Source organism: Leucopleurus acutus, assembly GCF_964270905.1.
Source record: "Leucopleurus acutus genome assembly, chromosome: 11".
Lineage (NCBI taxonomy): Eukaryota > Metazoa > Chordata > Mammalia > Artiodactyla > Delphinidae > Leucopleurus > Leucopleurus acutus.
Window position 1 is genome coordinate 20324442 of NC_139152.1, and position 27213 is coordinate 20351654.

General features: G+C 40.6%; 1 protein-coding gene across 7 annotated transcripts in view; it reads right to left on the bottom strand.

Annotated features, from left to right (window-relative positions):
* SOX5 (SRY-box transcription factor 5) overlaps positions 1–26702 on the bottom strand; it is a 994587-nt gene extending 967885 nt beyond the window's left edge. For 3 of the 7 annotated variants that reach the window (XM_082849629.1, XM_082849640.1, XM_082849630.1), the window contains exon 1: positions 26487–26702. The gene's annotated coding sequence lies outside the window, so the exon portion shown is untranslated. Of the gene's footprint in view, positions 1–2436; positions 2576–26481 lie in introns of those variants that run through there. The other 4 variants (XM_082849631.1, XM_082849627.1, XM_082849641.1 and 1 more) reach the window with 2 other exon arrangements.
* Between the last annotated feature and the right edge of the window lie 511 nt (positions 26703–27213).

Below are 27213 nucleotides of genomic sequence, written 5' to 3' on the forward strand. Positions count from 1 at the left end.
ACTCCTGGGTATAGTTAAGTAAGAAAAATTATGATAAATTTCTGTTTGCTTGAAGAACTAGGACAATGGAGGAGACTCACATGTTTGGGGTAGGTACTGGGTGATTTAAAAATAGGGTAAAAGGTTAAAGATGGGACACGCTGCCATTAGCTCTGCTTTTTCGATTGGACTGACTCTAGCACAGCCAGGGATTCTGTGATGAAGAATTAAGACTTTCGGTGGAGACTTAAAGTTTAAAACTTTCTCAGCACTGTATTATTGTTTGTATTTACACCTGGGTAAGTAAGCACTGTCACTGTTGCTGGAGCATGAAGTATGAAAATCATACAGAAAAATAAGATATCTGCTATAACCACTTCTGCTGTTTTCCTTGTTCTGAAACTTGCCTCCTATCAAGTGCAATAGAACAAAGTTCAGCTCCTGATATAACAATTCCATCAAGTTATTCTGCCTTTGAAAACCATTCTCCACCACGGCTTGTCCTGGTGACGCTTAAGCGACTGACAATTGCTTCCCTCCCCACCCCCCCCCATGTTTCTTCACCCCTCCCAGATGCCACCAAAAGAATAACAGAAAGTCTCTCAGTAGCACTTTGCTTCTCAGCAGGAAGCTGTACTGTTTGTGATACCCATTTTGATACAAACCTAAATTAGGCCTCTGGAAATAGGTAATGCATAAAAAGAAGCATTTTGTGTCACCAAATTATTATTATAGGTTACTGTTAACACTTGGAAGATAAAGGTGAGTTCTGTAGCTCCCCACTGAGGTGACTATTTCTCATGAAATCATAGGCCCTACCTCAGAAGATGGTTCAGGTGAGCTTGCAATAAGGCAAACTATCTGGTTGACCTAGAGGATTCTGATAGGTAGTTTAAGTGGGGAAGCTGAGAGCAATGCCAGTTAAACAAAAGGACCGGCTCAGCATGTCGAGCCAGCAGTCGACTAGCACAAGTTTAACAGCTGACAGAGCTTGGAGATGTAGGGAAACGAGAACGTATCACGATATTTTACTATCAGACAGATTTAAGACTCTTCAAAAGCTCTCCTTGCGAAGACACATAGAGGGGCAAAAGTTCAGAGCAACAACTATTTTTTCAAAAGGTCATTTGTGATAAAACTGTTAACTAGTCCTGTTGAAATAATAAATTAGAATATTGAATATACTGAGGTTTCTCTAACCATTTCTTCATATAGTTTTGATGGTAAATAAATGTTGTTTTGGAAATTCCCTGCTCAAAAATTTAAATTGCTGGTCTATAATTAAGATTCTGAGAAATCTAAGAACTTACCCTAAAACTACTCCTGCATTATAATCCTAGCACCAATTCTTGAAAACAGTTATCATTTTACTTCTCCTAATTTAACTTTTGTAATATTTGATTCTCTCTTATTCTTCTCTCTGCATCGCTACATTAAGATAAGCAGCATTCACAATCTTAATAATTATAAACATAACTGAATTCAAGGATCCAAATCGAAGACCACCTTCTATCAACCTGTCTTAGTGAAGGAAGCACAAAGAACATGCATGACATCTTCTCATCTTTCAGCCCAACTCAGATCACTTTCCAGTTAAAAACTGTACAGGAGAGAATCATCACGTCACACCATAACTTGACTTTTCCTTCTTCCTCATGCATTTTTATTCTGTTGGTAAAAATTATCTCGTGGAACTGACTTATTAAAACAAACAGACATGACCGAGTTCAAATCTCTTGAGACACAGTAAACACAACGCAAAATGTAATTCCTCCAATTGGAATAACTGGCATTTACTGAATAAATAACTAAATTAGTAAAGCTTCTTCAAAGTGAGTATCATAGGTTTATGATGAAGAGCAACAGAATTATTCTGCCCCTGGTATCAAGGAAAAAGAAAACAGCTAATATGAACAACCAAAGTTTTATAGGAAGTTGAGTAGACTATGGACACCAGCCAAATTTCATAGCTGCAGTTTTTAGCTGAGTCTCTAAATTTGAAGGCAGAGCAAATGTTTCTCTCCCCTTTCCTAGACACAACCCATAAAATGATAGGCTCTTTTTAACGTCTAAGAATGTTGTTTAGGTCTCATCCTAGTCAGCAACAAGATCTTCAGACTGAGAAAATACCTAGTCAATCGCATTAAGCTGCAGTGTGTAACATTTTAACATCAGAAGTGCTAGAATCACACACTTCAGTTTAAGGCGACCATACAATTCCAGCACAATCTCATTCAAGGAATTCTGACTAGCTAATTCCTTGGCATCCTCTGGATATCTAGATAGCATCTGAATGCCAGATACTGAAATGAAATCTCCTACGTTTCCATTTTCGAAAATAATTCCTCAATTCAAATATTCAACAGCATTACATCCGGTCATAGTCAAAGGACCTTACTGTTGACAAGGCACTTCCTTGAAAGTTTCTGCAGGCTATTTGTCACACACCATACGTACCTGTGCAGTTCATTCCCTGGGAAGTCACTTGCACCGTAGCTTCGCCTTAAAAATATTCCTACACCCATGCTGATTTTGTATCTGTTCAGTTCAAATTTAGATTCATTGGTACCTTTCCACAGTTACATTTCTCGTTCAGTTGCTGTGTCCTCTTATTTATTCTGAAGTTTTCGATGTAAGACAAACAGGAATACCACCTTCTAAAATTACTACTATCCTACCATTCTCTGATGGAACATTAGCAGGAAGCAATATTCTCCAAAGCTATGAAGCATACACTGCCCTAAATTACATTGCAGTCGCTGCCCTGAGCTCACACATTTTTGAATAGAAAGGCTCCCAGGGATCTCTCTGTACTGACGGCATTTACTGCTTTAAAATATTTTTAACCTAGACGCAAGTGCCAGCCTTGCAGTTCCTCATGCTAATCCCAGCTTGGGTGGCTGTTCTTAAGGGAAAGCATTCAAAACATTGTAACAGTACATCAACTTTGACCCTTTTCACTTAAACATGAGACTCTTTTAAAAAGTTTGAATTCCAGAGGGAATCACTGAACTTTGACCTGCTTAAAATTAGTTTTGTTTTAGTGCCTTCATGGTGACTCAGGCCAATTTTCCAGACAGTTAAGACGTTTCTGCCCCTGAAGATTCCAGTTCAAGTCCACAGCTATGTTTGCTGGTCAGAGCAGAACACTTTGTCCCAGGGTTTCAAGCAACAAATTCCCAGATCTCCATCTCTTTGCCAGATGTTGGCATTAGTTGGTATTAACATAGATCTAAATATACACACACACACACACACACACACACACACACACACACACACACACTACACATAGTCAGAGGACAGGCCTTTTTTTTTTCACTTAGAGCCTTTTAGGAAAGAAAGTTTTCCACTCAAAATTCAGTCATGGAGAAATGTTTATCAGGATTATATAAACATTACTTAATAGCCTAGCTCCTACAAGAATAAAACTCCTAACTTTTGGTAAGCAGTACCATGATATAAGCTTTCTGAATCTACTTTTCTTAATGGGGAACACGAAAGCTGCTGGGATTTTATTTTCTAACCTATTATAGATTTTAGAAATTGTCAATGAATAATTATATTGCAAATGAACATTATCACAGTGTTATACTTTCCTTCAATGGAATTTCAAATATGACATTTGCCGTCAAAAATCCATGACAGTTAATAGGTAAAATAAAGTTACCAAAGAACTCAAGGTGCAGCACATGTTAAGACTGATTTAGTCTCCAAAACTGTTCCCCTTGTTGGCAAAAGGAACAAAAGAGCACCCAATTTCATTAATACAAACTAAGGTGTTTAATATGAAGGAAGTAGCTATTAGTCTGGAACAATTCCTGCATAAATCTTGTGCTTTAAAATTTTTAGAATAGTCAAGGATAAAGGCATTCAGGAAAAGAAAGCCCATTTAGTACCACAAAACCAGAAAAAAAAGAAATGTGAACATAGTTTAACCAGGATAAAAGAATCACTATGACACAAATCAGTCTACACAAACTACATACCATGTTAAACAAGAAGCCTTTATCTCCAAAGGGTGTGTTAGCTATACCGAAAAGTGGTGCAAAAGTGTATACCAGATCTTCAAACACTGGTTTGCACTTAAATCTATCCATTTTCAAGCAGCTATAAATGACATTTGATCCCTGTTGATAACACCGAAAGCTGAAAGTCAAAAACTACCTTTGGGCTTCTGCCTAGTCTTATGACCCAAGAGGCAGAACCGTTTGCAATGATTGCAGCCCAGACTTGCAATAAGGCCCACTCTTGCTTTGAGCTCCCCTTAAACCTTGAATCTTTTTATATCTTCTGACAAATGGATCATAACCATGTTTCCAAATATGTTGTGTGTGTTGCCTCTAATTTCCAAAGAGGCTCTCTAAATGCTTTAGATTTTTCATAAAGATGGGGATGTCAGGTACCACTAGTGGTCCTTTATCTTACAAGTCCAGCAATTTTTTTCTTAAAGGACCACATGGTAACTATTTTAGTATTATGGGCTGTATGTTATCTGCCACAACTATTCAACTCTGCTCTTACAGCTTGAAAGTAGTTGTGGATAACAAGTTAATGGAAGAGCATGCTTGTGTTCCAATACAATTTTATTCACTAAACAAGAGTCCTGCCCAGGGGCTATCATTTGCCATCCGCTGCCTCAGAAAGTTGTCCTAAACTCTCTGAGATCTTTGGGCTTCTAATCTTCATTGATCTTACAGGGTCGCAAAAACCAACCATGGCAAAATTATATTTGAATTGTTTCCTCTCCTTCTATTAGACAGCACTAATACCAATTCTAACACTCAGAAAATAAAAGCTACTCAACTAAGTCTCTCTGGCAATCACATCTTTCACTTCCTACCCATTTAAGAAAGAACACAATAAAGATGTTCAAACTGGAGGCAAGTGGTGAACATTCTGGATATGTACATTACTAATTCATTTTATTCATAAATTATTTAACACATAAACTTGTGTGAGTTGTACTGAATGACCACAGATTGTTTTTAAATGAAGAAAATATTTAGAAGTCAATCCAATTATTTTACATTTCAAGCACATGTGACTACTTGGTTTTTTTTACTGACGGTTAAGAAAACAAGCACTAATAGTTCTGAAAACCGGGTCAATTACTTATAGGAAGAGGTCAACTGAAATGAAAATTTCAAGTGCTACCAACTAGTACCTTCAAATGACATGAAAATAAGTATGAATTATGTAAGATGCTAAAGGAAATACACATACTTATAGATCAGACAGTAAATGACAGTATTTAAATAAAATAAAACTGTGCAGAGACATTCCCACGTAAAGACCATTATCTGAAGAATCTGCCAACACAGGATTAGCACTGTAGTTGCTTAATCTTTTAATTGTCTTCCTAATAAAATATGCTGCTAATTGTTTAAGATATTTTGGCCTTGCATTCCAAAAGGCATGTTTGCATTTTTCTTTGCATACGTTGTAAAAACTAATATACAGCATCATTAAAAAGTAATGTGACTGGTTTTTAAGCAAACATACCATGTCATCCAAATGTGCTTTCCCTTCACAGTGGTCACCTCAGAACACCACTCACTCACTCTAAAGCTCAGCCGTTCCTCACAGTATTTCTACCTCCTTCTGAAACTGCTTTCTAAGTCTGTACCACACACAGGCATACACATTTCTAAATATCCTCAATGGTGACAAATTTCATAATTTGAAAGTCAATTTTAGCCATTTTCATCATTTCAAAGAGACATTTATAGCCAACTCTGGTGAGTAAAAAAAAAGCATGATGAATCTTGGTATAAAATGCGAATAGAAAGTAATGAGATAGATGTTTTAGTCAGGCTTGCAAATGATTCAAAAGACAGTTCTGAGAGGAAGTTTTCCAAAATGTTTTGGTCAAGGGCATCAATGGAATCCGGGTTTTGCTTCTCTGGGTGAAATTTTGAAAAACAACATTAATATGAATGCATAAATTATAATGTGATCATTGTCTTTAAAAAATCAAACTATGTACTTTTCACTCACATTCTGCAAATAAAAAATAGAGCAGATATACATATTCATTCTGAAGGTTATTTATGCACGTTCTTAAGCTTCCACTGGGCAAAACTAATAACAGGTTGATTTGCAAAATATTATATATAATATAAACTGAACTCTTTTGATCTTTCAAAAAAGTACAATTTTTAGAAAGTCTTATTTTCATAGTCAGATATTTACATCCAAACCCATTCTTAGGCTTCTATAAACTTTTCCTCCCCTATGCAGTCAAAACCTGACAAGAGCTCACTGTGGGATTACGTTGAAAAATTGCAAATTTAAACAAGGTGCGATCGTATACGTTTTCACACATTATTGTATCATGTTGCACCAGAACACTAATGTATGCACAGTTCCAAAATAGCTTGGGTTATTACTGCACAGCTTTGAAAACTATGAAAATCCCAGTAAGAGTACCTTTCAAAAGCTGCTCCTTCATTATCGCACACAAGTAAAAGCTTGCTTTCACTATTTGTATTTTACAATAGGAAAAAATACAGAAATGTCTGTGACATTGTCTCATAATTCTGAGGCCTTACTTCTTATTAGACTCTTTGTAGTTATAAAAGTTGTTTCATCAATATGAATATGACAGTGGGACTCAATACTATTTAATCGACTCAATTATGGAACAAGTGTGTTTTTCCTTATGCTGCCCTACTTTCCTTTAAGTTGCATTTGAATTATTGATGACGTTGCAATAAAGAATATCTTTGTTACACATAGTTTAGAAGCAAAGAATGGTGTTTCATGGTTAAGGTTTAGATCCACAGTGATAAAATAAACACACTTGTTGTCCTTTCAAAGAAAATCAATAGCATGGTACAAGCTTAAAAGAATGACTTTTCCTTTTTTTTCTATTGTCTTGACAACATGATGTGCTGAAATCATGACTATAAATACAAATATAAAAGGAGAAAATGGTAAGCAAAGTATGCTATAGAAAATACCATTCCAGGTCTTTCTGGGTATTGAAAAGATTTATACCTATGATGAATTTAGGTTCTGCTTTTCCTCAAGTATTTCAAGGACCCGTTTAGACTTGTAGCAGGATAAGGCCCTGAAAAATGGAAGAATGAATAGTTTTGGAGACAAGGACAACGTTTCTTATTTAGACTACTCTAATCACTACATAACTGATGCCCTGTTCGTTCCATTTTCCAAACAACAGCCAGAATTATCTTTTTAAAATGCAAATCTGAATCCTTTAATTACTTGCCCTTACTTTTTTGATAAAAAAACAGAACCTCAGCAGCATCTACCAGACGCTACATGACAGGACTCCGGCCTCCTCCTCCAGCCTCCTTCCTCATGACTCCTGCCCTTCTTTTCTGTGCCCCAGCCACTCTGGTCTCCTTTGGTTCTTCAATATCCCAACCTTTAACCTACTTCAGAGCTTTGCACAAAGTGTTCTTTCTCCACACTCAACCACAGCTTACTTCTCTTCATATTCCAACCCAAATGTCTCATCCTCCTGAAAGTCCTGCTGTGACTTCTAGAATAAATCAGGCTATGCTATAATATCTCCTTATAGCCCCCTGTATTCATCCTCCATGATATACTCCATAGTACTCATCACTAGCCCTAGAATACAACTTTCATAGCCAACCTACGTTCACCAAGTCACCAGAGTAACGGGTGTGTTCCATTCCCTCCCTGAAACACACTATTAGCCGGGGTACCCTCATAGCAAAAAGGCTACTGTAGCACACCACACACTCCCACTCTAACTGCTTTACTTATCTGCTTGATGCCAGGGCTCTTTATACCATTTCTATTTGCCACTGTAATTGGGTAAATTCATTAAATATTACATAAGTAATAGAATATGAGGGCAAAAAGGATGCTGTTAGTGACACTAGATTGAATGCTTCTTTAAGGAATAAAGGTAAATTGTTTTTAAAGACCACTAAATTAGGTGTCTAGTAGCTTCATGAAATTGGAATAAAAAAAACTAGACAAACTTCTGCACTTGGATTGCTTGCCAAATGCCTTGAAATTCTCCTATCATTTTTAGCAAATCAAAAGTAAAAACCACAGAACATATATTTTGGGTGTGAAGATGACAAGGAATGTTACTCAAGAGACCCATCCTTAAAAGCTTCAACTATACATCAATTAATTGGCAAATTGATAAATACTGATAAACAATGGAACACCAATAAACAAACTGACTAAACATTGTTTAAAATCTTAAAATATTTAAGGAAGGATGACATCATTTCTCTAAGACTCTATGCTTTAGCAATTTTTTTTTAATTAACAATCCAGTTGCCAGTCACAATTACACCAAACTAGAGAATGTCTCTCCAGCATGATTAGCTGATTAACCTCCATCTTTCTCACTAGACTGGAAACTCCATAAGGGCAGGGGCCAAATCTCTTTTACTTACCATGGTAACTCCATTACTCAACATTTGTCATATGTGACAAAGAACAGACTCACAATAAACATATTTTAAATGAATGAATGAAGAGTTAATCATAGTCAAATACAACACTGTATATTTTAAGTTGCTATTAAGGTCAATATGCAAATGGTTATAAAGAGAATAAGAAAAAATATGGATGGAATCACCTAAAAACGTCAAGGCACAGTATTCTTTTGAGAGACAGTATATGTCCTTTACTCAGTAATGGTAAGATCATTTGTATGTATATAAAAAAGGAAGCTTGGGCTTCCCTGGTGGCGCAGTGGTTGAGAGTCCGCCTGCCGATGTAGGGGACACGGGTTCGTGCCCCAGTCCGGGAAGATCCCACATGCCGCGGAGCGGCTGGGCCCGCGAGCCATGGCCGCTGAGCCTGCGCGTCCGGAGCCTGTGCTCCTCAACGGGAGAGGCCACAACAGTGAGAGGCCCGCGTACCAACAAAAAAAGGAAGCTTAATTCTTTATTATTTTTAAAAATAGCACTCTCTAGCATAATGAGGTTTCTGCCTTTTAACTTATGAACTATATTTTAAATTATATGATTAGGCTTACTTAGGAATCCAACCATGATTACCATATCCTTATTAAGATTTCTATATACTGGTTCCAAATCTGGTTACCTTTTAATTTAATCTATAATGAAAAGTAGTAATAATGCTAATAATGCTACCTGAAATGTATTTATCCCCCTTCCTTCCAAGAAATTCAAAGCAACCAACATTTGTGAGCAGTGTTAAATATAAAAATGAAAACACAACTGAAATGAACTTTTATTAACAAAATAAAAGATGTTAATAAGGAAGCCAAGCTATCTAAAGTTCAGGCACAAGATAAATCTGGAATAATTCTTTAAAGCCAGGCTGAGTTTTGCTATAAAAATGCTTATAAACATTTAAAATTCCAAAAGGACATGAAGGAACTTACTACATTTAGGAAAGGTTTTGCCTTTTCAGGTTCTCTACTGCTGAAAGACACAAATAAAGATATCTTTTAATTGTTGCATGCAACATTTATAAATTCATGAATCCAAGGAAAAATAAGCAGTGAGAGAACATTCAAAAGCATTCTGGCATATTAGGCAGGATATGGCTCGTAAATTAGAGCCAGATATACAGAGGGGTAATGGTGTCAGTGTGGCCCCAACCTTTTAGTTAATTATGAGGAATTGCTAAACAGAAGGAAATGCTAAGTCATTATGATGCTGGCTAGCGCAAACACACAAACACACACACACACATTCCTTTCATGATTTTTAAAATATCTTAAAGTACCACAACTGTGTTCTAAAATCTTATTTATTTCTTAATACCTGTAGTTCATACTATCACATTTAAATAGTTGCATAGGTCAAACTCATAAAAATTGTCAAAGTTTGACACCAGTACACTTTCTCCCCTATTAAGTATATAACTTATGCTCTAGAAAACTAGCTCAAAGAGTCTTCAAGGTGGGTTCAAAAAAAAAAAAAATCCACTGGCATGCTAAAAGAGAATATTATAATTTTTATTTATATTTCTTATTCTATAGATATCCTTTATTCCCTCTTTATCTCAGGCCTTTTAATTTCTACTTTTGCATGTTTACTGTTAGTAAAGTAATATTTTCTTTTTTTATTGATGGTGTATATACATTATCAAAAAAAAGTTAGGAGAACACTGACTTAGATGCCCATCTGGGAACCTGAAAAACCTAGGCCTATACTCTTGTCCACATACTGGGCAAGAATTCCTCCTGCTTTATAAATACACAAAGACACCATTACCACCACCATATGTCTATGTCCAGTCAGCTGTCCTACCTCCAATTAAAATGTCCCTTGGTCTCACTCCATAAAGACATTTTCTCCAAAGCTGGAAGTTCAAGATGATCCACGTATTCCTTTTTTTCATCTAACTATTAATAGATTGCCACAGGGGCCTTCATTTCACAACTGGAAGAACTTAATGTTAATGCCATTCTCTCTCTTCTGTTTTACCATTTTGTCATACATTGTGGCTTGTGGACTACACTGTCTAATTTTTAGATAAATTAACCCTCATAAAGCAGAGAAGTGGTTTTAAAATATGTCCTACAAAACAAAACAAAAATCTAGGAATTTTCAAAGTAGTACTAATAATGCAAATACAAGTGAACATGGGAAAATGGCAGAACTGTATCTTTTAGACCAACTGCTAGCTCTTTGTCAGCCATATTTCAAGAAAAATCTATGAGAATTCAAAAAAAATAGAGTTTCGGGAAGGTTGTGTTTAGTGGATACTGCAGTGTGCTCCCTAGCGGCGCTCATTTCCTAGCTACCAAGAGTGCTGGCTGCTGAAGACTCACATCTAAGGCCTTTCTCAAGAACTGCCCGCATCCAAAGTTCCTCCGGCTCCCCAGGGATGGCCCACATCCAGCACCAATGTATGGTTACAAAGACCTGGCCCCCTTGTCTCAGTTCAGGACATCTCCAAGGAGCTATCCAGTTCCAGAGCTCCTCATAGGTTAGCTGAAGCCCCAGCTGCATCATAGTCAACTTCTCCTCAGGCGCATCCCGCTTCTCTGAGCCCCTCACAGGTGCTGTCGCCAAGAACCCTCCCAATAAATCCAATGCATGCAAATCTACATGTCAGAGTTGGTTTCCAGGGAACTCTGATGTAATACCACTGTTACTTCAACTATTATTTAAACTAAACCTTGCTCTCAGAGTTTACTGTGCCCTGAATATTAGCTCAAGTATAACACATGTACATAAATTATGAATATGTGTCTGTGCGTGCATGCACATTCTACAGGATTGTGCGCTCTAAAAATTCTACTGATAGGGTACCCCTAAAGTATTAACATGTCACCAAATACGCATTTTAACTGCTGACTTAAGGAGCCAGTTTTGCATTTTCTGGCTAATGTGTCATTAGTTCATTCACAGGCAAAGCAGACCATATGTTACTGCACATCATAAGGTTCCCCATGGCCTAAAAGACAGAATTTGGGGCATTTGGTCTATAATAAAAAGACCACCTTGATTCTGACCACTGCCAACATCACAGCCTCATCTCAGCTGGTTCCTATCATGCACTTTATGTTCTACCAACACCAAACTCTCTGTAATTTCACAAACACGCCACGCTATTTTTCACCTTCTTGCCTTTTTACTCACGTTGTCCTGTCTGCTTGGAGTACCCTCCTCCCTTCTCAAAGCACCACCCTCTTCCTTTCTTAGCTTAACTCAGAGCCTTTCCAAGGGCAGGTTGGCGGAAGCAGAGTGCCCAAGTACAGGCAATAAGGGAGCACAATGTCTGCAGAAATTTTAAGAAGCACAATATAAATGACTAAAAGTCAGTGGTCTTTTTATTATCTAATTCTAAGACTAACTCCAAATTATGTCAGTGACAAAATGATCCTTCCAACCACAGCGGACTGCCCCCAAGGCCCACCCTGGATATGTCACTCCACCTTTTTCAGCCTAACTCAGAAATTCCAGTAAACATTGGGCACTTCTAGTAAAACCTGTAAGTTTGAACATAAGCCATTATTAACTCCAGGAAAACCAAACAAGTTGTATAAAAAGTAAAAGTAATCAATATATAATATTCTCAGTGATAAACAACATTTTAAAGAGTCAAAGTAACTGTGTGCTTTTTGGGGTATTTTTTGTTTTTTTATTTATTTTGTTTTTTTGATTTTTTTTGGCCTCGGGGCTTGCGGGATCTTAGCTCCTGGACCAGGGATCGAACCCAGGCCCCCTCAGTGAAAACGCCTAGTGCTCACCACTGGACTGTCAGGGAATTCCCGTAACTGTGTTTACTGAACTGATTTAACCCTAAAAAAGGGGGGAGATGAAAGTATATTGGGACAATGGGAAAAGGAGTATGTGTGGTTTTAGGAAGCAGGGGTGGGGGAAGAGTAGAATAACAAAGCCAAATAGTAGGAGGTTAATCAATAACTAACATTTTTTGAAAAATAAGGAGTAAACATTTTATTTAGAAATACAGAGTTGGAAGTAATAGGAATGGAGTGGCATGATCGTCAGTAAGACAGGAGTGCTATTTTGTTATGTAGCTTTGAATTTTATACGATATACATACTTTATTTTAGTATGTATTTAATTGATTGATAAAATACTCAGCTCATACATCAATTCACTTAGAAAATCTTCCCCCAACCTCTCTTCTGTGCTCTCAAAATACTCTATCGCTCTACCTATCACACTGATATGTAATTACCAGTTTATGTTACTAGCTTCCCTATCAAATAGAGGTTTGTGCAGACAAGAAGCAAGATTTACTTATATTTGTATCCCCCTGGCAGAAATGATACATAAATTTAAATCCGAATCTGAACCCAATAATTTTTTTGAGCTCCAAGTAGACAAAAGTAGTAATAAGATACAGGTTTCTGATTTCAAACAATAACATTTATGACCATAAAATGTCATCACACGGTGGAGCTCATTATGGCCAAGGATTGTTTTATAGACTTTGTACTCCTTCTCTCATTAATCCCACACAACTGCTTTATGAAGTACATCTAATTATCCCCATTCTGCAGATGAGGAATCACACACTGAGAGAGGTTAAGTAGACTGCCGTGCTAACGACGTAAATGATGATCCAAAAGAGGAGTATAACATTGAACTACAGCATCCACATCCCTAGGCAACTCACAGTATCCCTCAAAGGATAAGGCACATTCACAACATGCTTACGATACAGTACAATATACAGTTAAAGCCTTAAAAGTGGTTATAGGTATACATATCATAAGATCAGAAGGAGAGATCTTCAGTCAGTATATTCTGTGGGGATGCTGTGGAAAAGCAAAATTTAATGTGGAAATTAAGGAATGGGTAGGGTTTCAGAAAATCTATATGAAGGGATGATATATACAGAAGGAAAGCATAGAAACGTGAGAGCAAATACATATGCGTAGACGGGAGGGACTGTAAGTTTTGTATCAAATCTCTCTCTGCTTGAATACTCAAGAGCTAAAGCAGGTACAGGTCCAGCCAGCAGGATCCCTCGGAGGTGTATGGACTTATGCATCTCTTTTCTAAACCTATGGAACATGGAAACAATGGGTAATTCCCAGGTGGAATATTCCATTAGGTTGGTGGAGGGGGAATGGCCGGGGGACAGTTACAAAGCACCTGAAACTGGGCAATTTCCCCTCCAAGTGGGCTTGTGAAACCTTTCCTTTTGTCTCCATCTCAAACACAACGGCTAAAGTCCAAAATCCAAGCCACTATCTTTCTCTTGCGTGAGTCGCTACAATAGCTTTCTTACTAGCTTACCAAATCCATTCCTTCCTCTCTTAAATTTGGTCTACATGCTCTAGCCACAAATTTTATTAGTCTTTTGCTTAAAACTATTCAATAGGTTTCTTATCAGCCTTATTATGAAGACTCACCTTTACAGCCCCATCCATGTCCATTTCCCAGTCACTTTGCTCCAGCCACGCTGGCCTTCTAATTCCAGGAACACATCCTTCTCCCTCTCTCTTTGGAGCTTTGGCACATGCTATTCCCTATGTCCTCTTTACGTCATTAACCATCCTTCAAACGTGACTTCCTCATGGCATCCTCCTCTGACTGTCCTGCCAAAATATCAGATACTTGTCCTCTATGTTGTATATAATTTTGTGAAATATAGTTCCACAATTTGCCATCAGAAATGCAGCTGACTATCTGATTAAAATTTATTTACCCCAATAGAATTTAAATCCTTCCATGCAAGGTGTGTGCCTGTTCCACACATCAGACTCCCTAGCAGTTAATGTGGCATCTGGCTCATAGTAGGTGCTCAACAAATATTTGTTGATTACTGAATGAATGAAGGGACAAAACCAAAAGAGAAAGTTGAAAGAGAGAGTCAAGTGGATTGGGAACCAAGGAAAGTCAAATGATGAGGAGGTTTGAAGCAGATGGAAAAGCAACTCCGGAAGAATTCCCTAAGTCAGACAGGGTTCAAATGCGAGCAATGGCTTTTAGTGCAATGCCCGTGGAAGGCCCCTGGCATGAGCATTGTGAGAGGAGTTGACAAGGCTCACATGTCACAGGCAGTTTGAGAGTCATCTGGGAAACTGTGCTCAGCATGAATCCTGATCAGAAGCAAACTGTTCTCAAAAGCAAGGTTTCAAATACGAGCCTGAAAAAGTAGAAGACTTGGAGAAGATGGTAAGGCCCTTAAAAAACAGACCTAAGGGTCTGGGTCCCATCTGTGTGTAGTATTCAGGCACCGTGAACGTTTAAGAAAGGGACAACATAACCTAAATAGCACGTTAGGAAGATTGACCTGACAACTGTACACAGTACAGATTGTAGGGAGAGATCCCACTTTGGGGAACTTTGCAAAAGTTCAGAAATAAGCTGAAAAGAGCCTGTCCTAGAGTGACAGAAGTACATATATAAAGGAAGGGGGGAAACACAAGCATAATTTTGAGGGATGACTCAGCAGGACTTCAAATCTACTTCCTATATTACAATGGGTAAGGGCCCAAGCCTCAGAATCAGACCACTCTGGGTTCGAGTCTCAGCTCCACTACTTTGGGCCAGCTCAGTTTCCTTATCTGTATAATGGACCAACATGTGTATCTACGTCCGAGAATTCCTGAGAAGAGTCAATAAAAATAAAAATAAGCTGTTTGGCACAATGCCTAGCAACAGTAAACTATCAGTCAACGTCAACTGCTATTTCAAGCTAGACAGGCAAAGGGGCACGATAATGGCATGCCAAGGAACTTACTTTGGGGGGGCTTGTCTTCATGTCACAGGACGATAGTCGCCGATATTGTAAAGATTTAACTCCTGTCCTGGCTTCTGCCTGATCTTCTTTATAACACATTCGCCTTTCTGGCTTCTGATCTGGATGCATGCCAAACACAAGCTCTGCCGACTCTTTCAGGGACCTGATTCTTCAAGCTGCTTGAGCCATTTCTAAACTTAAGCTTTTAACATTTCTTTCCAACTTGCCCTCTTCCTCTAATGCCGCCCCCTAGAAGCAATCCTGGATACCAGGAGACAAAAACCCTCCGTGGCTAAATACACCGCTTCTCTCCTCCTGAGAAATGTCAGAAAGATTATGTTGAAAGCAAGTGCAATGTTAAACTCGGTTTTTAAGAGTTAACGGAGAATGATTTTTTTTTTCCTCCAAGGATGGGTAATAGCATCAGATTCTGAAATTAAGCACAGCAGGAAGAAAAAGCCTGCATAGATTTCACAGAGTATCACAGGCCTCTGCAATAAAGCACTTAAAAATGCCTTGTATTGCTAATTCTTTACACAATCTCCTTTTATTTCCAAAGCAGTATGCGGGGCTTGAGCCACAAGACGCGCATTGATGTTAACATTACACCGTTTGAATTAGAGCCATTTTTCTACTGAAACTCCAGTTAGGTTTAGAATTACTTTTCACTGTTTTTTCCCCAATACATTTTCCAGCCTGACTTTCGAGATCAAACGAATGGTTGCCTCTTCTAACAATGCTGAACCTACCTTAGCAAGCATCCTTCCTCTCAAGATTACAATAACCAGGCTTTGAGTTATATGGAAAATATGCCTACTAAAGGTCACTGGATCACAGGTCACTCTGGGAATTCTAAGTGAAGGAAGGCAACTCTCTTCATCTGCCTCCAATTTCCCACCTCCCCTGCCCCCAGCCCCAGTCAATACGCTTCATTCACAGATTGAACTCTTCAGCAAATACTTATTCAATAGCTAATATCGGCAAGGCACTGTGCGAGGCATTACCGTGGACTTTCGACAACAGTAAAATGAAAGTGACGTGAACAGCAAAGCACTGCTTGGTGACAGGCAAACAATCCGACGGACAGCCTACTGAACTCCAAACAGACTAAGAACTTCCAGTTTTATGAAGATTTGCTATTTTCACGATCACCAATCTACTGGTTAGCATTTGTAAAGATTTTTTTTTTCTCTTTTTACAAGACATGTTTGTATCGTTTAAAAGCTTTCTTTTCCAGTCCATGTAGAAACCCGGTCATTTATTCAATAAATATTTATTAAGTACCATGATCATTTGGAGAACAAAACAGACTCAGTCCCTATCCTCATGTAGTAATTGCTGCTTCCAAGATAATACACACAAACAGCAGCCCGATGATTCGATCCCATACAAGCCTCAGGTTTGTTTCTGCATTGTTTATCTGTGTGTATGAAGGCACTCTCCTGTGAGGACCAGATTAGTCTAATTACAACCTTGTCCTTGTCTGATCTCACTAGGATTCCTTTCCAGCATACTCCTTCTCGATTTCTTTAACCACAATAATCATAATCAAGCTACTCTAATCTGTTCTCCACATATTGCTCTCTCCCTCCATCTGTTTTTATTCACTCGTTAAGCAAAGGTCTTTCCGCACCTACTATGTTCCAGACACTGTTCTGAACATTTGGGATACAGAACTGAAAAAAATAAATCAACCCCTGGTCTTCAGTTTACTTAACCACCTGTCCTTGAAAAGAAAGATCTTTTCAAGCCTGGAATGCACAGAACTGCCACCCTGCCCCTGCCCCAACCCACTCTGTGTTAGGTCCCCTCACTCTGGACCTTAAGCATGCTACTGTTCTATATACTCAAATGTACTTAGGTTCTTTAAATTTTATTTCAAAACTCCTAACACCAAATCACCAAAAAACTCTTTCTAGCAATCCAGCAATCACCTGTGCTTTATCTTGGCCCTGCCACTACTCTCTGAGCATCTTACTTGATCTCCATATGCCATATATATAACTCACTACCAAACTAAATCAATAAAAGGTTTTTTATCACTGGTTCTCAAACTTTTATGTGCAAAAGAATCGCCAGTCATGCTTGTTAAAAATTCAGGGTTACAGGGCTTCAACCACAGAGGTTCAGGTTCCCTACATCTGAGGGGGAGCCAGAAAGGTAGATTTTCAAAAACATCCCAAGTGGTTTTCAGCGAGGTGACAGGGTGATCACCTTTGAGACACTGTTCTATTAAATTCCTTTGATATCAGTTTTTATGTAGTCAGAAACTCTGCTTCAAATCAGAAAATATTTCCTGTTAAGTACAGCTTAAGCAACATCTAACTGTGTGTTCAGTAAATACTCATTTGGTTAATAAATGGATCAGTGGGTACCTGATAATAGTAAGTGACTTTTAGAAATTACAGCTCAAGGGCTTCCCTGGTGGCGCAGTGGTTGAGAGTCCGCCTGCTGATACAGGGGACACAGGTTCTTGCCCCGGTCTGGGAAGATCCCACATGCTGCGGAGCCACTAGGCCCGTGAGCCATGACCGCTGAGCCTGCGCGTCCGGAGCCTGTGCTCCGCAACGAGAGAAGCCACAACAGTGAGAGGCCCGCGTACCTCAAAAAAAAAAAAAAAAAAGAAATTACAGCTCAAGCATCACTTCCAGTGACCACTTCTCACCTGCTCCTAAGTATCCCTGTGGTAGGTAGGCAGGCATTAGTGCTCCCATTTCATGGATGGGAACCCCACACCAGTATCTTGGCCACAGCAGTATGAAAGAATACATGTGGTTGAGTCAAAAAGACTGAAATCCAGGCAGTGATCCTCCTGTTCACTAACTGAGGAAAATGAGTGAGTACCTGACCCCCTGGAGTTTGTTTGGCCATCTGTGAAAAGGGGATAATTGCCACCTAATCTGTGGGCTGTGAGGATTAAAGGGGATTATCCATGTAAAGCACCTAGCACGTGCCTGGAACATGGTCGAGGCTCAACCACTGTTAGTTTTCCCACCTCCCCATCGTGCAGGGCTGCCTTGAATAGGAATGAAGCTCAGTTGGCAAGACAAGTTGGCTCAGCAATCATTGATTCTGTGGCTGCCCTGTTCCAGGTACTGTGATTGTGCTGGAAACACAACACCGTGCCCTCAAGGAGCTTACCTTCCAAATGTCTGTCACCTATGGCTACCCCTTTCGAACCAGGCAGCAGAGTACTTAGAGAACTCTCCAGTTCTCACTTCCTCTGGTGAAGTTAACTCAATGCACAATGCTGATGGTGCCAGAAGGAGAAAGACCTTGTGGGAACAGAAGGGTTAAGAAAAGCCCAGTAAGCAGTGACAGGGGAAGGGAGGCACGTTTGCGGGGCTGAGGAGGTCCCTAGAAATAAAGAGTGAGCCCATTAACTTTCTTTACAAACTTAGAGATTGGTTTGGTTGGTTGGTTCGTGTGCATTAAAACTGTCACTTTACTTCCTGATTTAATGTAGAAAAGGCACTACTATTCTGCTAGTAGTAAAGGTACGGTGGAGAGGAGGCTGAGAAAGTGAAGTATGGAGAGTCAAGACAGAGTTATAAGAAATGGTATGCACTTGCTCCAAAGCAGCTCCCAGTGCAAGAGTAAAGTAATGAGACTGACTGTGCCAGATACACGTGAAAGGCTGCCAATACTGCACAGTGACACCGAGCATCGCCAGAACATACATGCAAACCCCAGTCAGCCCCTGATACCACACGTCAAACAAGTTCAGCTTTCAGCAGCCGTGTAGTGCCCCAGGGAATCCTAGCAGGCATCCGATCTGAGGGCAGGCCCTAACCCAGAATGGGGATGGACCAGCAACTGCAGAGGGTACAACGCCTGGCTCAGCAGAGAGTCTCTCCAAATGTTCAGTTTGTCAACCTTTTTAACTAGCGACATTGAAGCAACCAGCACTCGCTATTTGGGGAAAACTATGCCAAAAGCCTCACAGTAAGCAGTCCTTATCCTGGGCACAGATTCCCTAGAGGGGGCACTTGTCTGAGGAATGTGTCAAAAATTAGCTCTCTCTTCCTGCCTCCCATCCTCCTTGGATTCTGAAGCTGTCCCGGTGCCAGTTTCCCACAGTACCATACACAGAACCACCTAAAAATCAGGGGCAAAATACCAGTGGTCTCATGTATCCCAACATGCTAAGTCAATGTCTTCCATCCCCCAAATGCTTCCCAGCAGGCACAGAAGGATCGGCACCCCGCCAGCCGTCCTGCCACGACATTACCGTGAGCCTCGTCCTCCCCCGCAGCCGCCCCTCCCCCGACGCTGGCCCCCCAAAAATAGCAACAACTCAATTCTCAGTCCAATAACGTCTTTTCTCAGATGTTGTTCTCCCAGTAGGTAGAAGAATGAACTGCTGCAAGGCCACCAGCTCCTCTACAGTTTCTTTTAATTTAAAGTTACAACAGGAGGGAAGAAAAGAGACTTTCTATTAAGGGACAACTCCCTGAAGGGTCTCTTAGCTGACAATCGAAGGACTGCTCATGGCAGTGATCAAATCTAACGCAACAAAGTGCTGGTGGCTCTGTGACTCATCACAGCAGGAGCTCGCGCTGAGGGCCACTTGAGTTCAGTGCTTTGTGCCGCGCGCGGCAAGTTGGTTTAGGAACAGTAACACAGGGGAGCAAAGACTCGCAAGGTGTTTGAGGCTCAAGATAAAATGCAGACTTACAGTGCGAGCTGCTTCTCAACTGAATAGGAAGCCTAGAGGGGTAAGGAAATGAAGAGACTGTTCTGTCTACCTCACGCTTTAGGGCAAATTACCAGAAGATGGTCAAGGTCAGTTGGTCTATCTGTTGCACTGTTTACAGCCTCATAAAAATAAGGACTGAAGCATGAGAACCGAAGTGAGCTATTCTGAAAAGGCATTAAGGATGTCTGCTTGCATAAACACCACCTTCTAATTACATGAACTCCTACCGTTTAAATATATTTACCATCACCTGATACGATTCACCTATACCCCTCAATTGCATTTTATGACTACATTAAAAAGAGAGAAATATATGTTGAGCATTTCACCTGTACCATGCGTGGTACTATGTATTTATATATAATCTCATATAACCTCATTTAATCTTGACTAGCACTCTGTGAGGTGACAACAATCATTATTCTCATTTTACAATGGAGGAAAATAAAGCATCAGAACTCAAAGAAATGCCGGGTCTTTTTTTTAGTGGCAGGTCCACCCAACCAGAGCGAGTGCTCAGGGCTATACTTCTAAACCACAACTACACCAGTCACATCTCCTGTGGCCAGAATATAATGGACTCAGTGTCCCACCGGCTGCCCCTCTCTGTCTCCAGTATCATTTGTGCTCCAAGGCCCTGCTTCCAGGGGGCTGCTCCCAGCTAAGGACTGAGCACAGTGGGGGCTATGAATGCAGGCCATTCCACTGAGACAGAGGGTTCCTCCAATGGCTGACTCCCAGCTCCCTAGCCAAACCCTTCTCAGACTGCACTACAGTCAAGTTCTTTCTACTCAATCCTCTTTCCTTCCCTTCCTCCTTACATAAGTGTCAAACCTGGGTCATGGCTAAAAGGCTCTCCCAGTCTTCTCCCGTGCCCTCCCCCCAAAAAGGTCTTACATGTCTAATCCCATCTTGGGGTCTGCTTCTTCATGGACCCAAACTAATGCAATAACCAAGTCATTTATTTGCATTTTTTTCTTCTCTTAGCCTTTTCTTTATCTTTGGTCAGTTGTACTTACAGAGAAATTATCTGAATCACTGCGAGAAGAAAACAAGCACTAAGTTTTCCATGTTACTGTACATCATCTCTTCAAATAGACAATGGTACGCTGATTGTACCTTTCTCCTTGCACCCAATTTAAACAAACAAACCTATGAGGTTCCCGATGAAGGAACTGTTAACTCTTTAGGGCAAAACATTGCAAAGTCAGACTTATCTCTTTTTCCAAGTGGAATTTCTCTCTATCCACATGGGCTAAACTTAACATAACCCAGTGGTACATGACTCTCCATGGATAACATCACAATAAATTTTCACTAGTTTATATCTGTAACAAGAAATCAAAAATTATAACAAGAAGAGAGATCTATAGTTAGGTCCTAAAGTTTTTGCTCCTTTCACGGAAGGAACATTTATATGAATAAAAGATAGAATTCACACTTGCACCAAACACAGCATCTTAATAAAACCACACTGTCAGAGATCATGTATAGACGTTAACTGAATCACCATTTTAAAGTGTTGCTCTCAGCCTCAAGAAAGTGATATATTTTTCTTCTTGGATTCAAACAAGTTCAAAGTAAGTACAAAATGAAGCTTCGAACATTATAAATGATCAAAATCTAGACTTGATTGAAGGGAGAGGAGAGTGTAGCTAACATTTACCAAGCACCTCGTTCATGAGAGACCCTACGCTAGGAATCTGATATACAATACCTACTGTAATCCGTGCAATATCCCTACAAGAAAAGGATTATAAACCCGAGCTTCAGAGGTTAAGAAAAGGGGCAGAGCACTAAATGTTCAGAACTCCAAGTGAAGTCTTGCAAGAATTATAAATAGACCTAAACTGAAAAACTCCAAACGCTAGTGGGCTGGCTTCTTTTGCATCCTGGGTCCCTCCTGAATTCCCTAGCTCCCAGACTTGAACTGCTGCTGCAGTGACAAGGCAGTGCCTGAGCTTCCAGGGAATGCCAGGTAGAGGTCATCCCTTTGACTGCTGCACTGTCTGTCCCCTTTGGAGATGGGGTAGCATAGAATCACGAAGTAATTGAATGACAAGTCATTGGGCCTCAAAGATATAATCAGGTAGGGTGTTTTTTTTTTAACTTATAATGAACTTTCAGCAATAAAGAATGAATGGACGTCTATTTGTAGAATTCAATACCAACACCGTCACCACCACTGCCACTTCCTGGAGACGCATTTTTTTTCTGGGTGTTTTATTTAAAGACTCAATTTTTAAAGAGTGGTTATTTCATGTATTCTTTAAATGTATTCATTTTTCCCCTAATTCCATCGATACACTGCCCCCACTGAATGTCATCCTTACTCATAAGCAGAGTAATGACTTTCCTGTAAGGTATGCTTTGAGAGGTACAACAAAAACTCCCTATGTTTACAAGTATTTCTTCCTGGCAGCTTCACATGATACTCCACGTCTTTCTCTAAGGAATTAGATGGTCATGATAAACTGCAATAATAATAACAACTTTTAGTTAGAGAATTAACACATAATAAGCTGTTATCACCTGTGAATCCATTGGCTTATGAGCCAGAGGTTAACTTGGGCAAATGGGGCAGAAATTCAGAAGAGTCCATTAAAGCAAACTGGGAGGTAATCAAGGGCCCATCCTAAAGTTCAGGCCCCAGATCAGGAAAGCATTCAAGAGCACCCATATAGGCCGCTAAAGGGGCAGGGGTCTGGAGGAAACAACCCAAAAAAGCATATTCCCCTTTCTTTTAAAACAAGAACACTGAAAACAGCCAAGTTTATTAAAAAGTCCCATGGAAACGTCCCAATATGGCCCAGCTGAAAGCGACTAAAAGTGCCTAAATGTCCGCCCTGCTACTGAGCCTTAAGTGCTCCATTTCTGCCCCTTTAAATATAAAAATTCATTATTTTTAAGCAAAAGGTTAGCTCCTTGCTTCACAGTCTTAAAAACTTCATTTTACTCTTCCATGAAGAGCAACTTTACATGCAAATGAACTGTTGGTTTAACCGAAGATTGTTAAATTGCATCTCTTCATCTAAAATCCTTCTCCTAAATGTTAGGTATGAGTGATTTAAGTTATATCACACACGGAAAATAAACAACAAAGATTCCACTCACATTTGAGAATCATTTGCCATCCCCACTCCCTAAGCACCCTCAAATGGGAAATGGAATAACAAGATTGATCATAATTGGATTAAGAACTATAATTCTTTAATTCATTCATCAAATTGAGGCATTTGGAACAGTTTATTTACAGAGTTGTTTAGACAGTTTTGCATGGTGTTTTTTAAGATAAACCAAAATGCCTTTCTGAAAGAAGCTTCAGATCCCAAATCATTAACATATGAAAACCAAATGTAGACAATTTACAAATGGGTGTTTTAAAACAATGTTTGGAACAAAATTGGACTTTTATTTTATTAACTATCTACAACTCTAAGCTCAGGGGATAGTTTATTTGAAACAGCCAAGCACTCTCTTTGCCTTTAAAATAAATCTACATTTCTCAGGCTAAAAATTGTGACGAGTATGTGAGGGAATGCACTGACTTCAGGCCTAGACAATAAGTTTTCCAGGTTACTCTCAAAACTCTAATTATAGCATTCTCTACCACTAGAGGTGATCAGATATTGGGTGAACCATCCAGGTTACACCAATCAATCATATCCAACAATGCTACCTGCTGGAAATCTAAATAGTGTTCAACATTAGAACCCTAAGTTATTTGAAATCCAGTGTATTTTAGACTAATAAAAACAAGTTTTATCCTGCCCTGCATATTACATTTTTTATATAATCTAGACATACCTTGAAAACAATGACTGTCTATCACTCAATAAAGGGATAGAGCTTTTACAAGAAGACGGTATATTCTTTTATCATTATATTTTTCATTTGCTTTAGAAGAGAAAAAATCCTCTAAGCATTCAAATTCTTTGGAAAATGAAATTTTAAACTCTCCCGACAGCTTGTGCTTTACGCTCAAAAAGGACAAAAAAAAAAAAAGGAAGCCATACCTGAGCATAAATTTCACTCTTCTTACTTACTGTTTACTCCATATTCTCCACAGATAACATCTTTATAAGCGTATATTCATTTTTTTTTCTTTTACAAAACCATGTGTCAGTCTAAACAGGATATGCATTTACATGTATAGAACTAAGTTAACTTGAAATAACCACTGGATCTCAAATGCCTAGTTATTTACCAAATAAGTTTGAGTTTTGAATCCTATATGGCATTCAACCAGAACTGCTTAATCTCAACAAGAAAACTATATAGGGTTTCCGTATTAAGAGCTGAAGTTCTTTTTTCCTGTATTAAGAGTACTCTTGCAAGCCTATATCAGATTGATTCATTATTGCCCATTCAAAAAGGCTACAAAAAGAGATTTTTTTTTAAAACCCCCAGGCAAACAAAAACTCTGTTATTTCTTCATGTACAAGGTTGTTAGAAGACCACTGGAAAGAAAGGACAAAAAAGAAAGAATTTCAAGCAAGTCTGCTACTATATAATTAACACAAATAACTAAATAATTATGCACATGCCTTCCCACGCCCACAATTAAATGTTTTTAAACAACTCATGTGATGAAAGATCTACCTTTTAGGCAAAAAAAAGCAACTCTACCAGTGTAAGGATTTAACTGATGCTGTGTTGCATCAGTTTTAAGTGATGCTTATGATTTTTATCTTGTATACTTCTGAGGAATAAACAGTTGATGACATAATCTGCAGGAGAACTTTACACAGTGCCTAAGAGAACTTTCAGTGTAAGTACTTACGATTTTAAATCACTGTGGCTGAATTTATCTAGGCTTCAGCCTCAGAGCTATATTTAAATCAGGAAGAAGCACCCCCAGAAACTCTGTCCCATGTATCTGCATTTGAAACCAGATTCCTTCCCTATCAGAGCTAATAGCAGTTCACGTACAGCTGAATTCCTTCAAAATTAGATCAAAATTTAGCAGCTCTGTAAAGACTCTAAGAAATCGTCCTCCTTCTAAATGCTATAAAAGTCAAACTTAAAAAACATTTCTGTATACTTTAAAACCATCTGGCCCTTAACCTAATCACGTTTGGCAATCGAGCCTCACTCCTTGTCATCCTGATCAAAAACTGCTCTGGTTTTTCTGATTGAAACGTCCATTGCCTACAAATCTCCCACGCGCCTACTGGATTGGCCTGTTTCGTTTGTGGGGAGGGGTTTTTTTAAGGATACTAGGGGCCATTATTTATGAACAGCAAGGAAACAAATCACTCTGTCTAGTCCCTTTGCAGATTCCCACACTTATTACCCAAAATCCCACAGATCTCCCTTGGTCTTGCCTTTGACTAAAGAACTGTGCTGGGCCTAAAGGCAGTCTCCGGGGAAATCGGCTCATGCCTTTCTTGACAAACTCCTTTGGATATCTGGATATTGTGAGGATTCCCAACGGGGTGACAACAAATCGCTAAACTTTTCTCAAGAAGTACTGTCGACTGCCACCCAGAGTGCCTGGGTTGGTGGACACTGAGAATATCGTTCTGCAACATTCAAAGAATTCCTCAGTTTGACCCCTTTAATTGAGAAAGGAAGACATCAAAATGGATTCACATTCACCACACTCTGCATTTGGTCAGGGGCCAACGTCTTTAGATATCCACCAGGGTCAATCTATTTATTAATAGATTTGCTTTGTAACGTTGAAGGAAAATGACTCAAAATATGTAAACAGTGCTTCGTGTGCATCCGATGCCAGCAGACCAATACTCAACAAACTGCTGCTATCAAACGCAAACATTTCCAAATCCAATTTGATTTCAACTCGTATAACCTCTTTTCCTGGCTTATTACTGTAGCCCAAAAGTGCAAGCGAGATTTCCCAAACCCGCGCTTAAAGTGACACAACACGTGAGCGGCCTCCACTTGGTACACGGAGTGGGGTGAGGGGGGAAAAGTGGTTGCAATTAAAAATTAAAGCTTCCGGTGTCTGAAATCCCTAGAATCCTGAAGGATGAGACTCGTTTCCGAAATTCCGCGCCGGGGGGACGGGGGAGGAGGGAGGTACTTCTGGGGACAGGGATGGCAGAAAGCGAAACAAAAAGACGAACAGGGGGAGCGCTCAGGTTGTGGGGTGGGCCGGGGGTCGCGCTTCTGTCCTGGGAAGGGTCAGGCCCTCCGGCCAACTTTGAGGGGCTGCCGTTTGGCGCCGGCCGAGATGCACGGGCGAGCCTAGGATTTTCCCTGCGCTCCTGCCCTCCTGGCTCATCACCACCTCCACCGCCACCACTTGCAAAACAATACCGGCAACAGCACGCAGGCTCCCCAAGCAAAATATAAAGTTATCGCATTTCCTGAACTGGGTCCAAGACCGCACGCCGGGGTCCCCGCGGACGGCCGCCCCGCGAGGGGGACCGAGCGGCTGCCAGCCTCGAGCCGCCTCCCGCCTCCCCTCGCCCCCACCCCGTCCCCCTCCCTCTGTACTTGAGGAAAACTCCGGCGGCGGCCCCCGCCCTCCTCCGCCGGCTCTCCAGCTGGAGCCGCGAACGAGTGCGGAGCGGCGGGCACGGCGAGCGGCAGAGGGGAGCTCGGCGCCTTGGAGGGCTGCCCACCACCACGTCGGGACCGACAACAAAGTTAAAACGCTGCGATTCACGCACCTTACCGGCTCTCCTCAACGTCTCCTCAGGCGCGGGATGCAAAGTGGCACAGTGGCGGGCTGGGGGCCCCCGGGAGGAGACTGGAGATGGGTTTGGTGGCTCGCCTTTTTCACTCTGTGTGTGTGTGTGTGTCTCTGTGTGTGTCTGTGTGTGTGTGTGTGTGTGTGTGTGTGTGTGCGCGCGCGCGCGCGCGTCCCTCTCCCCCAGCCTCTCGCTCGCTCGCTCGCGCTCCCCGTGTAGCTCTCAAGGACGAGGTGAAATCCCTTTGCTGGTCATGAGGCGGCTTCAGAGACAAACAACACAATGCGAGTGCAAATAACAAAAGGCAAAAAGACAGTCGGAACAATGGGGGAGGCGAGGGCAGCGCACCCGCAGCGGGTCAGCGCGGCCGGCGCCCGCCCCGGGGGGTGCGGCGGAGGCGGGGGCGTGCGCCGGGGGGCGGTGCCGGGGGCTCGCGTTCCCTCCAGGTCGCCCCCGGGCTCCCGCAAACCCACCCTGACCTCCTTCCTGCCGCTCGTCGCCCGGCCGCCCTCTCTGTCCATCCGAAGGGAAGGAGCCCCAGAGTTTGCTTCCCCGGCTGCTGCAGGGTAAACTAGATGGTAAATAACGCGGCGATGACCCACACCATGCAGGAATGTTTCAAAACAAAACACAACAAAACAATCTGCCCTCCACTTAAAAGAGCGATAAAATGAAATGGCAGAAGGGGAAGGAGGCAGGGAGAAGGGGAAT